We start from the raw sequence: 15,926 nt of genomic DNA on the forward strand, positions 1-15,926 counted from the left end.
TTACCCCTCAATTTGCAGACAAAACAATTGTTCTATCGGGAAAGGCCTACCTTTTCTAGGTTACCCTTCAATTTGCAGACAAAACATTCGTTCTATCGAGAAAGGCCTACCTTCTAACAGAGGTACCTTATTCTGGTCTAATCCCATTTTCCTATATGGACGGGTGTGTTAGACTAGTCATATATCCTCTGTAGAAACCTACCCTATACCTGAAGTTTTTCTGCCAAAGCAGACCAGGGTGCATGCCCCCTGGGTTTTAGTCATGGCCACCGAATTACTCGCATTCTTCAGGTGGACGGACTGGAGATTGATGAGACATTCCTTGCATGAAAAGACCATTTAGGGATGGTATTTGACTATTAGCTATGTGTGAGCCGAGGAACGAAAGCTGGTCTACGAGCTGGACCACTCAGCCTTCATGCGGAAAACACATTACTCGAAAGAGTGAGGAGACAATGGCTCCCATGCTATAAATATAGTTGCGCCCAAGGAGCAGATTATAATCTAAAGGTCCTTGGACTACCATTACATTCAGATACACGGTTTTCCCTCTCAAGGTTATAGGCAAACTTGGAAGGATCCCTAACGGTCGACTGGTTCCTTTATCAAAGCCTGTTAGATTCTGCATCTCAGGCAGAAGCGATGGCGAACCAAGTGCTTTCCAAGCAATTGAGGAAAGGATACTCATAGAAGCCCCCTCATCTATGATGGTACTGACCATGACCATTCTGTAGGTTTGAACAATGATTCGGAATGGTACACTAGCTGGTAAATGGGGTTTGCCTAGTAGATTCCAATCAAAGGAAACGACTAGGTTGCTTGGAGGTGGGACTGAATAAACGACCGGGTATGACTCTGACGAACTTCCTTCCTGTGGTAAAGGAACGGGTAGATTGCCCCCATGTTCATCGGAGTCTGTGTTTACGAAAAGAATTTGAACGGTGTCATTCTCATTCTCTTCGGTGATTGTATCATCTGAAGATGGACCTTCTGAAGACAAGACTGGGTCGACTGCCGCCTCAACCTTTTGACTTTCGTCTGGTATGGATTCAGTGGGTTTATCTTCAATGATAGATGCTTCGATCGACCACAAAGTTGTGTCGGTCGGATTTTCAACTAGCGATGGACTCGGCAAGAGTTTCTTGTATCCAGGAGGAAGCCGCAGCGGTGAAGCGGGACGGTTATCCAAGACTCTTTTAGCTTCATCCAGGAAGGGACAACAGTGGATGGCATGATTGCCTTCGCACAGTTTGCAAGGAAATTTACATCTTCCTTTCTGTCCAGAGACTTCGTTTTCACTAGTTGATGGTGTGCTTTCAACATGATCGTTAGAGGTTGATGACACCGGATTGTGCAAACGAGGAGACCAGTCCCTTAAGATCCAGGGGATACAAGGACAATCTTGATGATAGTGGTCCCCTTTGCAAATGACACATGGAGATTTAGGTCTAGACGGTGCCGTGTGTGGATTTTCACTAGATGATGCATGGTTACCCCTTTTTGCCTTTGGCTCCTTCTTCTTCTTTTCCTTCTTCTCCTTCCCCTTCTTCTCCTTCTTAGTTACTTGATTTTTTTCTTTACCAGCTTCATCAAGCGAAGAGGAAGGAGGAGAGGGAGAAACGGATGAAGTAGAAGGTTGGGGGGTAACTCTAGTATCATCTAGTTGCTGACTTGATTGTTCAGGAATCATGGTATTCTGAACGACGGAGGTCAAGAAGAGCCATATTGGCAAGCCAATCGTCAATCCTGGAAGTGACAATGTGGCCATATGAGGTGCACCAACATCTCCCCAAGAGGAGAAAGGACCAGGATTTCCTCCAAGGAGAAATCCTTGGTTGGTGGACTCCATTTTCTCAACCTAAGACCAATGAGCGAACAGTGACGTTATTCCGATTAAAATAAATTTTAGACGCTTTGACAAAACCTTCTTTTTCAATTTTTAAGAATCGAGAAAAAACAAAAGATGACTCTAGTCGCCTTCGATTTTTAATGAGCCTGAAGTGACAAGTGCTCAGATGGACCTTTTCCTTTAAGGAGTCTAAAAAGGAACGAAAGAGACTACTTTGGAAATCTAGACAGAGGGATTACTAAACCAATCACAAAACTGCAGAATACTTTTTACGGTACGGTAGTCAATCTTCCCGAATGCTGTGTTCAGTGCATTGCGATCGATAGGGCAGTAGACACGACTTCCTAAGGATAAAGGATATAGCCTATTGTGGTCTCCCAATATATACTCGATGGTACGTGGGAGCACAAGTCCGCACTGGCACTTGTCCTCTCAAAGAGGAGGAATCACCCAAACTAACGATGAAAGCGATAGTTACCAGGCTTTACGACACCGGAATATGTCTCTAGCCTAGACTTCTAGATGTTGTGCGTTAGGTTCCAAAGCGTTTTTATGTTCATTGAATTTATTTTACAGTTGATCTTTCTTAAGAAATTTGCCTTTCAGGTTCACCGCGTGATGTAGATATATAATTCCTAAAATGCAATCTAAGATGATAAACAATCGTTTAATCTTCTTTTTGCAATGAAAATCCTAGCTACTAAAGAAAGAGAGATGATATTCTTTCAACATAGAGCAGAGAGCACACACTAGATGCACTGTCCTAAATCAAACCAACAAGCAGTCTAAATGCAAATGCACATGCATGTATTTGTTTTCCGCTTTCTTAATGTGTGAATGACATAAAGAATGCTGAGTACAAATCTGAATTATCTTTTCAAAGCGACAGTACTAACAAATTTCTCTTCAAAAACGAAAGGAAGATAATGACAACACTTTGCGATTTTGAATTGAAAACTGCTTTCGACACTTGAAAAACTACTAATTCAAATCAAATACAAGAGTAACTATATAATCGACCATCAAGAACGATAGGATTCTTTTCTTTGACTGAAAACGACACTTGCGACACTTCCAAATCAAAAGACGACAGTTTGATTACGCTACTTTTTGTAAAAGAGAACTGTAAATGGCACACAATACATAAAAACATTCACAATTCTTTGTACTATGGAGGCAGAATCATGCAAAGGAAGGGAGTTTCCATAGTGGTATACTGATCATAGATAGCAAAACTCTTGAATAAAGCTGAAGAGAGTGAACAAAGAAACCAAAATCTGGAAGCAGAAGAGGTCTTATCTGATCAACGCACCTGCAACACAGGGAAAGTGCAATGCAGTGCACCTACTACACACGGGAGGTGCGATGCATCCAGATTCCCAAGAGGAGAAAGTGCGATGGTCCAGGGACGAGACTTCAACTTGGTTCTTGGTCATAGTTTGCAGCTTAGTTTAGGGATTTAGGCCGAGCTAATGATAGTCAGTAAATAGAAATCACAGGGGTTGATCTAATGAGGTTACTAGAGCCACCACTAGGGCAATTAGGATGTTTTCAAATCGATTGTTCAATTTATAAACAAAACCCGGAGATATACTGAAGAAGCATTGATCTACTTTGCACTTGCATAGAAAATGCAGTTCGAAGGCTAGTTGGCTTAACTTCAGGCTCCGTCTGTAAGTTTATAAAGCAAACAAGTATAAACAAGCAAACAAGCTATTCGTTCCCCAGTGGAGTCGCCATTTTGTTATCGAGAAATCTAGTGTCTATGCAGAGCTGCTAGTCCCACTAAGACGGGTAGCTATCTTAGAAACAAACAGATTAAAGTTACTTTCATTTTCCTTTATGAGAAGTAGATACGAGAGGATCAAAGAATACCAACCTCGATCTTACGCTCGGTCCTTTGCTTGTTGCTTCTCTTCACCAACAGGTCTTTACCGCTTCTCCCTTGACCATTCCACTTCAAAGAGTACTTGTAAAGTCAAAGCAGCATAATACCTTCAAAGTGTAGAGATCTACAATCATAAGCAATATAGGACCAGATATATATTGACCACACAAATGCATATACCATTAGACATACAATAATGTGGAGGAAAACTTGAATAGCTTTATTGATGTAAAGATTAGAAGAGAGGATTACAACCCATTGATCTGACCCAATGTCATCCTCCCAGCATGAAAGCCCTTCTTCACCTCATGAAAATCTTAGATCACCCAACACTATGATATTCCACCAGGAAACCAACAACACTTCCTTACAAGATACAAAATTCTAGCCTCTGTATCTCTGGGATGAGGGATCCATATATAGATGATTGCAGGGAGGTGAGTCAGCTTCTAGGATTTTGATTAATGTCTTCTCTCTGATAGTTCTTGATTCCACTTGGAGATTGATGATCTCTTACTCATCCCTGGGTGAATTCAGAGAGGCAAGTGTCACAAGAGAAGTTTCTGGAAGATTCCATGATCATCCACCTCACAAACTGTCTCTGCCATTTGTCCATTCTCGCCCATCGCACCCTACAGAAGGGCTTTCCAGTATGCATCGCAGCTTTTACACTGGGCAAGTGAGATGCATCGTACCCTTAGCACTAAGCAACCTGTATGGTCCAGTTTTGACCAATTCTGAGCAGTTTTCTGTGGAGAACTTCTGGGAGATGATGTAATCAGCTGACCTTGTTCCTTTAGGGCATGAAACAACACTTTTAGGGACTCAGAAGCCCTTGGTTTACGGACATATATGATTGGGGTCGCAGTGCCCAAAAATGTCTATAACAGCGATGACTCTTCGTGTCGCACGTTGGCTCATCTCCTTCATTCGGTCAGCTCGTCGCACCATGCGGGCGTGCCACAACTCACCGGTTACCACCCAGCTCATTACTTGCCAGTCCATCGTGCACCCATCGCCAAACAAACTGTAACTCGTGGGCATTACAATTCAGGTGCAATGCACAAAAATATGGAAATGTAAACCTCTTGTATAATCACCCCTACCACACAAAAGTATGTATAAATTTATAATTTAGACAACTGCATTATAATTTTAAATATGGAAATTTAAACCTCTTGTATAATCACCCTTACCACATAAAAGTATGTATAAATTTATAATTTAGACTACTGCATTTTAAATTAAATTATACATATATCTATTAAAGAAATCAAGGTTAAGACATATCTCAAAGCTAGAGTGTGAAAATTCTTAGTGTTTGGAATTGGTTTACAAGAGTGAGACTCTTGTTCAATGCACAAAAAAACATGTACAACTTAACCTATTGTATAAACACGGCTGAGCGGTTTTCTTTTAACCACACAAAAGTACGTGTAATTTAGGCTATAACACATATTTCATTAAATTTGGAAGTTTTCTATTACAAGGCCTTCATCAACATTCATTCTTTTGTAAATCGCCATATTAACTTAATTCAACATAAAAATACTTTTAGTAATTTCACCCAAGTAGAGATCATGAATAAGTGAAACACGAAGTTGTTATGTACAATAGTATCAATACACGATAGGAGTGTGAAATCAAACTCTTAGAAGCAATTGATTTAAGCTAAATCATATTAGTATGTCTAACATACAATGAAGATATTATAGTTATGGATAACAGACTAGATTCCTCGATGTTTGAATTTTGTGTCTAGTGACTCTAACCCCCTTTCCCACAGCCTACGACAGATTTATTGATTGAATGATGGTGATGTGAGGATCTTAGTGTAAATGGCAAGGATGTGTGTCCCTTGCGTTGCATTGAAAATATTCCACTAAAAACCTAGTAAAATGTTTTTGTGCTCAAGTTTCCTACGGTCTCTTCGTGCCTTTATGAAGCACTAATGAGGGGGTGATCATTCATCTTCGTAGCATCCAAGCATCCATTATAAAAGTTAGGCATTGTTGATCTAGGTATTTCAAGAAGGTTAGGCACCATTGATCTATCTCCACTCAAAGCCAAGTACATCAAATGAGAGTTCTTAAATGGGTATTCAAGTCGTTCCATTGTGATGGAAAATGTCACAAATTGAAGTAAACAAGAATTAGTGGTCTTCTTGTAAGTAGTGGAGGCAAGGGTTTTCAAATATTAGTACAGTTGATAATAGTGTGGATATTGATATCTCCTTGTAAACATTGTCAAAACCAATAATAGTCTCGATGTACGTAAATACTAGTCTCAATTGTATGGAAAACCATGATTGACCATTACTTTCACTAAGAGGAGAAAACGAAAAGATTTTTTAATGGGGAAAAAATGACTGTGAAACATAACTCATGGATTTTAGTTGAAATTTATATAAGTCCTCGTGTTCTTTAATTATTAAATACTTAATGTAAATACAAATAAATTATTGTTAAGATATTGATTTTGAAGATTAAATATGTATTAAAAGGCATTCATCTATGACACTTGAATTTTCATATACTTTGAATATACCACTTAAAACTCATTATCAATTAATTCTGATTAGTTTTGTAAAATATATATATTTACTTATGTTAAGAGCTTTATTTCAAAAATAAATTAGATTTATAAACTTATATCAATACATATAACTAAATGAAATTCAATAAATACCTTCTAAGTCTTGTTGGATTATATGAGATTATTTTAAATACAAATAGTTTCTTTAAGAATTGAAATTTACAAAATGTTAATCTTGATGGGAAAATCATGTCATATGGTGCAAAAGTTTAAAGACATCCATTTATGGGTCATCTGTTGAATGAGCTTAAATAATCTACTTAATGCTCATTGTGAATTCATTAATCCATGTTTGATTAGAAAATGCATTTTTACATGGATTTTTGTTCTAGAAATAACAATGTCACATTTATACATTCATATTAAACCACATGATAGTTAAATAAAAATCAATTATTGGTTTATTGACTTACTGACTAATATGACATGATTACATATAAAAATAAATGATTCAAGAATTCATAGTTAGAAAAAGTTGTCAATTCAAAATAGAATAAACCAATTAGAACTCATCAACAATTGATTTTAAATTATTAATTTTCTAAAAAATATATTTTTACTTACATTAAGAACTTTATTTCAAAAATAAATTGCATGTATATATACATACAAAATAGAATTTAATACATACTTGTCTTATTGGCTTCTATGAGATTATTTCAATTACAAATAATTTATTTAAGAACTGAAATTTACAAAATGTTAACAGGGGTGGTAAAATCAAATGTCGTATGTTGTAGAAAGTTTAATTACATGTATTTATGACCATATCCTAAATGAACTTGAACAATTTACTTAACATTCATTAGCAATAAATTTTTCCATATGTTGTTAGGAAAATCATTTAATTTTACATGGAGCTTTATTTCAAAAAAAATGTCACATTTATACATTTATATTAAACCTCATGATAGGAAAATAAAAGTCGATAAATGGTTTTATATAGACCACTTAGAACTCATTATCAATTACTTATAATTTGTCTTATATATATATATATATATATATATATATATATATATATATATATATATATATATATATATATATAAAGAGCTACATTTCAAAAATGCACCACATCTATAAACTTTTATCAATCCATATAACCAAATAGAATTCTTCAAGTCCTATTGGATTCTATGAAATTATTTAAACCAAAAATAAACTATTTAAGAATTGAAAATGACAAAATGTTAATATGGATGGGAAAATCAATGTTTTATGGTGCAAAAAGTTTAAATACAACCATTTTTTACCCATCTCTTTAATGAGTCTAGATGGTCCACTTAACACATTGTTAATTAATTATTCCATGTTTTACTCAGACGATAATTTTGTTTTACATAGAGTTTTGTTTCAAAACAATACAATATGAAATTAATACTCTTAATAAATTAAGTGATAGAATTATGGATCAAAAATCGAATGCCCTACAATTTAACTAGTATTCACCTATGTGTCATCACCTATTAGCCTAAAGTGTCCACTTAATACGTATTACCAAGAAATTATAAGACTTATTTTTGGAAGAAATGCATCATTGAATATGGCTATTATACATCACATTTATACACTCATATTATTGGACATAACTAAGTACAAGTCAATATAATTCTAGCTCAAATGATATGATTTCAATTTATTTAAAATATTAATTTACAAAAAATTAACTTTAAGTAATGAAATTAGATGCCTTACAGTTCAAAGACATAATTCATCCATGATAGTGTCTAACCAAACCTTGATAGTCCACTTAGCAATCAATTATCTTAATTATATGTTTTTTTAAGAAATGCAAAACTATTTACAATATATTTTTATCCCAAAAATCACAAATCATATTTATGCACTCATATTAGTGCATTTTATGTGTAAAAAAAGAATAACCGACTTTGTGCCTTGTTGATTTCCAATATGATATGGTTTCAGCTACAATCATTAATTGATTTAAGCATATAAATTTATGAAAATTATGAATTGAGAAATCACATATCTTATGCTTCAAAAAATTCAAATCATTCACCTACGACACATTTCCCATTAGCCTTAATAGTGAATAGTGCACAGAGCATTTATCAAGTAAATTATTATAATTTCTTTAGTAAGAATTAAACCTTTGTTTGCAAGGAGTTCTATTTCAAAACTTATATTTCACATTTATATATGATTATTGATGCATATAAGTAAACAAAAATCATTAAAAATAACATGTCTCGATGGTCCATGTAAGATAATTTAAAAGGTAAACAATTCAATTTAGAACACACACACACACACACATTTTAGATTTAACAAAAAAAAAAAAACGATACAAGTCATTGCAAAAAAAATTTATAAATAATAAGAAATATACATATTAATATAATTGCCAATTCCCATATATTTCAAAAAATATAAAATCATACAAATTGATACAACAAAAACTATGTCCAAAATGCACTGAAAAATTGAAATGTACTTTTCAACAAATTTATAAAGGAAATTATCTCCATCCACTACAATGAAGTACATGTTCTATTAAACATTCGAATGTACTCGTGTTTTTGTTTGATACAATGAAGCGTCTTAAGAAAGGGGAATAAAACTTGCATAAGTATCTTGCTCTTTTCCTGTATAGGCTTTTTATCAAGACGTGGTTTGATTGATATCCAATGAATTGAAAAGTATGCTTTGTTGTATCTATTAGTAATACATTTGATTCTTCATAATTATCTCCATATTGGGACCACAAATCAATCAACTTTTTCTCATAAAATTGTCTTGTTCTCCCTGCTTCCAATTTTGTTTGCAAATGACAATGAGACCTATCCCATGCAAATTTAAAATCCTCTATATCAATATTTGATTTTTCAAGTACTTTTCAGATGTACTTGTCAGTGACATTTAATGTCCATATTGTAACATCATAATTTTTTAAGCAACATTTTAATACTCTTGACTAAAAAGGCCTTAAAAAAAAGAGGACTCTCACCAAACTATCAATCTAGTCCTCTTTGAATATGAAAATTTTGTTCATCTTTGGTGTATGATTGGAAGAATACTCCTTCCATTTCAAATATCAACATCTTTTGACTTGTAGTAATGCCCATCTGCATCTGCATTGCAACCACATGTATGATATTAAAATATCTACACTTCATTGCTTAAAGACATAAACACCTACCAATTTAAAAATGATATTAACATTTATTATGAATTATTTCCATTTGTATGCAAAGGGAATTTTACAACGAGTTAATAGTAATCACAAAATACAAATACAATGGCTCTGTTAAAATGAACAAACAAATGATATGTTCAATTTATACATACAACCTAATACCTTTATTTAATTTGTATGGAATAAAATTTTTCTAAGAACTCATTGACCCACCATTTAAATCATTGATTTTAATACTTATAATGATTTCTTTAACTGCAATTGAAAAATATATTTCAATGGTCTAGTGCGAGTAAACAAAATAATTATATATTAATTTCCACATACAATATATTACAATTTTTAAATTTCAAACCTAATTAAGTATATGCTAATTTTTAGAGTCTCTACCTTAGTTGATTTTGGTGCTTCTTTTAGTACAAATTGTATGTTTATTGTTGGTGCTACGTAGAACCTAATATAGTTTTTCAACTTATATGGAATAAAAAAGTTATAAGAATGCAATGGGCCATCCTTCACATTACTAATTTCTAAGAGGTATAATGATAACTTAAACCACAATTGAAACAAATAATTGTAATGATCTAATTCAAACAAATCGACCAGTTATATATTAATTTTTACATATAATGTAATCCATTGTAAAAAATTGTATAGCATGGGAAATTTTGATATGAAAACATTAAATGACCATTGAAATCAATAATCGTTATCAACACAATATCTCACCAAAAATAATAACACTAAAATAATTTTTTTTAGTAATGACTAACCAAATCAACAATTATTTTATTAGCGTTGTGAAATAAAAGCAATAATTCATGATGACATACATATAATAGCATGAAATAGACATCGGTCATATTAAGGTACTTCTAAATGTAATTGAACATCTTTCAAAGTAGCTCACACATCTGTAGCCTTCTTGAGTTTATGCAACATTCTCCATAGTTCATCGATCAACCAATTATCCTCTTGATTTGTTCCAATGAATGGAGGGGCAAGAATCACATTTTCTTTGAGATTCTCTCTCTCTCAAATGAACAATCCACTATAATAATATTGGTTGCATCATATTGGGTATGCATTTCACACGTTTTTTTCAATGACTTAGTGTATAACTTTGGTTGGATTGTCAATGACCTTATGTCCATTTTGTGGTTTACAATCTTACGCAGTCCACATAAACACAATTTTATCTTGTAATGTTTCTGAAACCCCAACTTTTTTAAAACTCTTCTTGTGCTTTGCTTCAAAGTTGTTGTCCAAATTGAAATGTCAAGAGATTCATTTTTTAAACACATTTCAAAAGATGTTTTTGCATGTGAATGAATCCAAAATAACCTTTTTCTCTATTGTGTAATTAACGTTAGTTCCAATTTTCTCAATATGCCCTTTGTTTGTTGCTTCATCATCAATGCTATGATAATGTCCTTTGGTTCAAAAATAACTAATTTCTTTTTAGTTATTTTGGCTGCAACAGAATTACAAATAATCTAGTCAAACCGTTTTATTCATGTTTCAAAAATTACTAAAAAATTGTTGAAACGATACACTTACCTTGAGTGGTGTTTTCACTATTTATAGATGAAATAATAATTTATTTTATCATCTTGATAGAACCTAGAGTAAACACATTAGACCTTCAATGAAATACCAATAGTACTTCTTATTAAACCTTAAATCAAATACCAATACCAAGAAAAACATTAGTAATGCAACCTTTAAAAAGAAACACACACACACACACACCTTTAACATTATTTTGATTGTTAATTTTATCATTTTTATTTGTTCTTATAATAAAAATGTACAATGTTATGGTAGTTACAATCATTAGAGTTCGAAGAATAATAAGACAAGTTATAAGTATCTGATATGATATTATCTTCATATTTGTAACTTTGCACCTCATCATCATCTTTGTTACCTTTATTTGTCTCTAAATTAAACATATAAAATAATTTGAATTCTAAAAATGAATAAAATCATTAAATAATAAGCAAAACAAGTGGACAAATTATAAGTACCTGATATTATATTTTGTCCTTGATTAAAGCTTTGTTTCACATTCACTTGATCAATGTTTTTGTTCTCCTTGCTTGTCGCTATAATAAACATTAAAAAACGTTATAAATTGTGACAATGAACAAAACTCATTAAACAACTATACAAAAAACGAATCATCTTTAATCGTCCATATAATATTTTGGTCTTGATTGTAGTTTTGTGAGACATTCCATTGGTCACTATATTCACTCTCTTTATTTCCTACAATAATCAACATATGAAATGCTATGAATCATGATAATAAAAATAAAAATTTAGATTTAAAAAAAAAAGTTACAATGATTAATACCAATTTCTATCTCCATCATTCCATGGTCATTGTCTTGATTAATTTCATTCTTCTCATAATTCCCTATAATAGGCATCCAAAAATGTTATGAATATGGAAATTGAATAAATTCAAAAAGTAACAAGAGCAATAGCCAAACAAATTATGTACTCCTCCTCCACCTGTTTCCATATCTAAACTTTTTTCAACATCATAAGCATTATATTGATTTTTTTTTTATTACCACTTTCATTTTCTTTGTTTTAGAATCTCCATCATTAATCATTTTAGTAAACACTTTGACTACTAAGAAACCTAAGAAAAATAATATCCAAAGTATTATAAAAGAAACAACAAAGGAACTATGGTACCTGAATTTTCCAAAAAGTTAATGGATCCTAGATTTGATAAATGAAAAGATTTGTAATTATTCAACATGATTATCCTTTGTCACTGTTTGCACAACACATGCAATTCTTCTTCCATATGTACAACAAGCCTTGATTAATTTGTCCCCGCATAAAGAGAAATAACGAATTTTGAATCACTACATTGTTGGTGTTTTTCTCAATAAATCCATTCATAAATCATAATCTCTCCCATTTTCGTCAAATATGTCTTCAAATGTGTGAGAGTATTTTGAAGCCTCCAAAATTTTTAAATTTTGAAATATATAAATGTACAGTAAAAACTATATCATAACTATAATTGTTTTGAGACTTATATTCATAAATGCCACTAGTCATTTTATAATTGAACTTGGAGTTATTTATGGAAATTTCCAAAGACTCCCGTGCATTATTACAAAACCAAAGTTCTACTAAGAAATTGTAGTAAAGTCATTCAACACATTTTTTTTATAAGAGTCAAAAAATATTCAATATAATATCCCTTGTGGAATGGTCCTTTTTTCAATCCAGTGTATCCAGAACAACAAGTGAGTATGTAGAATTGGTTGCAACTGACATTGGAAAAGAGTGAAAAAGTGTTGACAAAGAGCAGGGCCCCCAAAATGATAACCAAATTCAAAATTGTTGTCAACCTATTGAACACTTCTTGATCCATTTATCATTTTGTCAAGGAGTCCACATGCTCGCTGAGAAAGGGACTCTATCTTTGTATTACGTGCTCCTTTTACATAAGTAGACCCCTTCACCATGTTGCAAAAATCGGAAAATATGATATCGTTAATTTCATAATGCTCAACAATTGTGAACGTGGTAAGAGTCTTCTCATTCAATTTCTCATCATGACTTTGACAATATGTACCATTGCATCCAATATTGTTTTATTGGATTTCAATTTAGAACAATAATATTTTAGTTTTATAACATCTATTGGATGATTAAGTGGAATAGAAAACCAAATGGTTCCATCCAATAGCTTATCTACTACTGAAGCAATTTCTTCTAGGGTCAACCCCTGAAGGGGCTGAAGAGTAGTTGTTGTCAAACTGTGTAGACTATTTCTCTTGTAGTTCTAAAAATCAAGTTGGCTTGGAGAACACTTTAATGTGCCTAGTTGGTAGCAGTTAAAAACAGTGTCCTGTTTATCCCAAATAGGTTGATCAAGTTATAAGAGAATTTGTTTATTAGAAAAAAATGTAATTGGACAGTCGAAAGAGCACAACATTTTATCCTCGATCTGATAAAATAATAAATATAAACTAATCAACAACCATTTATTAGCATAATGTCTAATCATTGTAACAAAAATATAAACTAATTTCAAAATTGTCATACCATTTAAAGATTTTGTTGTCGTGTTTCTTCAACTTCATTTTTCTTTTGATGCTTCCTTTGAATTTTCACTAGCTTCATAGTCCATGGTTTCTAAAAAAAAACACACACACTATTATCACAATTTCAAATTATTGAAGAAAGTATGAATTTATAAATACTATAACCACTCGCATCATTATATGTGTAACAAAATGAACAAGATCAATAACAAGTGTAGAACGCAAAATAATATCTAATCATGGTGTTGATTAGAAAAAAGGCACCCCCAAATAGTTTATTATATTCTTTTAATCGTAACTATAGGCAAGCTAGCACCTACTAGCCTTCCTTCTAGCACAAGCATAAGCACATTTCCAAAGCACATTACATTGTGAATAAATAAAAACAATTGTAGAAACTACAACATCATATTTACACAAAATTTATCTTTTGTAGTCATGTATAGTCTTAGCTTGCTTTAGAAACCATAAAAGAAAAATACAATGAAAGAACATTAAGTATGGAAATCATTATATTTTCTTCTAGATCTTTGTCTAACACAAAGACAAACACATAACAACATTGTAAGGTGAAAGAAATAGAGAATGTGATAGAATTACTTCTAGCAGAAACACAAGCATATTGCCAACAAGAATGTTGCAAAGCGAAATCAATATTTGCATCCTAGATTTCTTTCTATCACAGACACATGGATATTGCAATAAAAAACATTGTATTGTGAAATAAATCTAGCACATGCTAGAATTATTTTTTAGCACGAACACATGCATATTTCCAAGAAAAACATTGCAAACCAAAAAAAATCTAACATAAGCTAGAGTTCCTTTTAGCACAAACACAAGCACGTTGACATTAAAAATATTGCAAGGCAGTGGAAATGTAACACATTCTAATCTCCCTTTTATTGCATAAAAGAAGATTGCCAACAACAACATTGCATTGTAAAGTAAATCTAGTGCATGCTAAATTTCCTTCTAACACAAACACGAACACATTGTCAATAAAAACATAGCAATAATAATATTTCCTAAGACATCTCCATGTCTATGAAAATTGACCTTGCTTTTTAGAGATAATGAGGTTTTAGTCCATACCTACATAGATTGTTGTTACAATATAAAAAATCTTAAACCCTCAAATTACTAGAAGGCCCTTCATATGGAATATGTGGTCTAAGAATGGGATATTGTACAAACATAAGGATGTTGCCAACAACAACATTGCATTGTGAAAAAAAACATTCTATATTACCCTCTATCACATACACAAGCACATTGACAATAAAAACATTGCAAGGTGAAATAAATATATCATACGTTAAATTTCATTTTAGCATAAAGACAAACACATAACAACATTGTAGGGTGAAATAAATCTAGCATGTGTTAGAAATACGTTTAGGAAAAAAACAAAAATATTTCCAACGACAATATTGCAAAGAAAATTAAATGTAGCGGATGCTAGATTTATTTCTATTACAAGCACAAGCACATTTCCAATAACAACATTAGAAGGGGAAAGAAATTTAAGCATAAGATAAACAAAAAAAAAACAAAAAAACAAAACTTGTATCAACATTGGTAGATGAAAGAAATCTAACATGTGCTAGATTTACTTATATCACAAACACAAATATGTTGTCAACAACAACATTACAACAGGGTAAAAGAAAATCTAGCACATGCTATATTTCTTTCTAGCACAAAGATAAGTAAAGAGCATTATTGTATGGCTAAAGAAACCTAATACATGTTGGATTTACTTCTAGAACAAACACAAGCATATTACCAATAACATCATTATAAGGAAAAAAGAATCTAGCACCCACAAGATTTTCTTCTAGCACAAACAAAAACATATTGCGAATAATAACATTGTAAGGTGAAAGAAATCTAATGTGTGTTATATTTCATTCTATCATAAACACAAGCACATAACAACATTGCAAGGTGTCAAAAATCTAGTATGTGCTAAATTTACTTCTATCACAAACACAAGTATATTGTCAACAACAACATTGCAAGAAACCTAGTGCATGCTAAATTTCCTTCTAGCATAGACAAAAACACATTGCAAAATAAAAACAATGCAAGGCATTTGATTTCCTTCTAACACAAATAATTATATTGTCAAAATTAATATTGCATTGTGAAAAAAATATAACACATACTAGATTTCCTTCTAGTACAAACATAAACATATTGCAACAACAACATTACTAGACAAAACAAATCTACCCCATGCTAGATTTACTCCTATCAAAAAACACAAGCACGTTGCAAATAGCAACATTACAAGGTGAAAGATATTATAATTCATGGTATATTTCCTTCTAATGCAAGCATAATCACATA

This window comes from Pinus tabuliformis, chromosome 6 (genome assembly GCF_031772625.1).
Source record: "Pinus tabuliformis cultivar Carrire ecotype Pingquan chromosome 6, CPIR1, whole genome shotgun sequence".
In the NCBI taxonomy this organism is placed as follows: Eukaryota; Viridiplantae; Streptophyta; class Pinopsida; order Pinales; family Pinaceae; genus Pinus; species Pinus tabuliformis.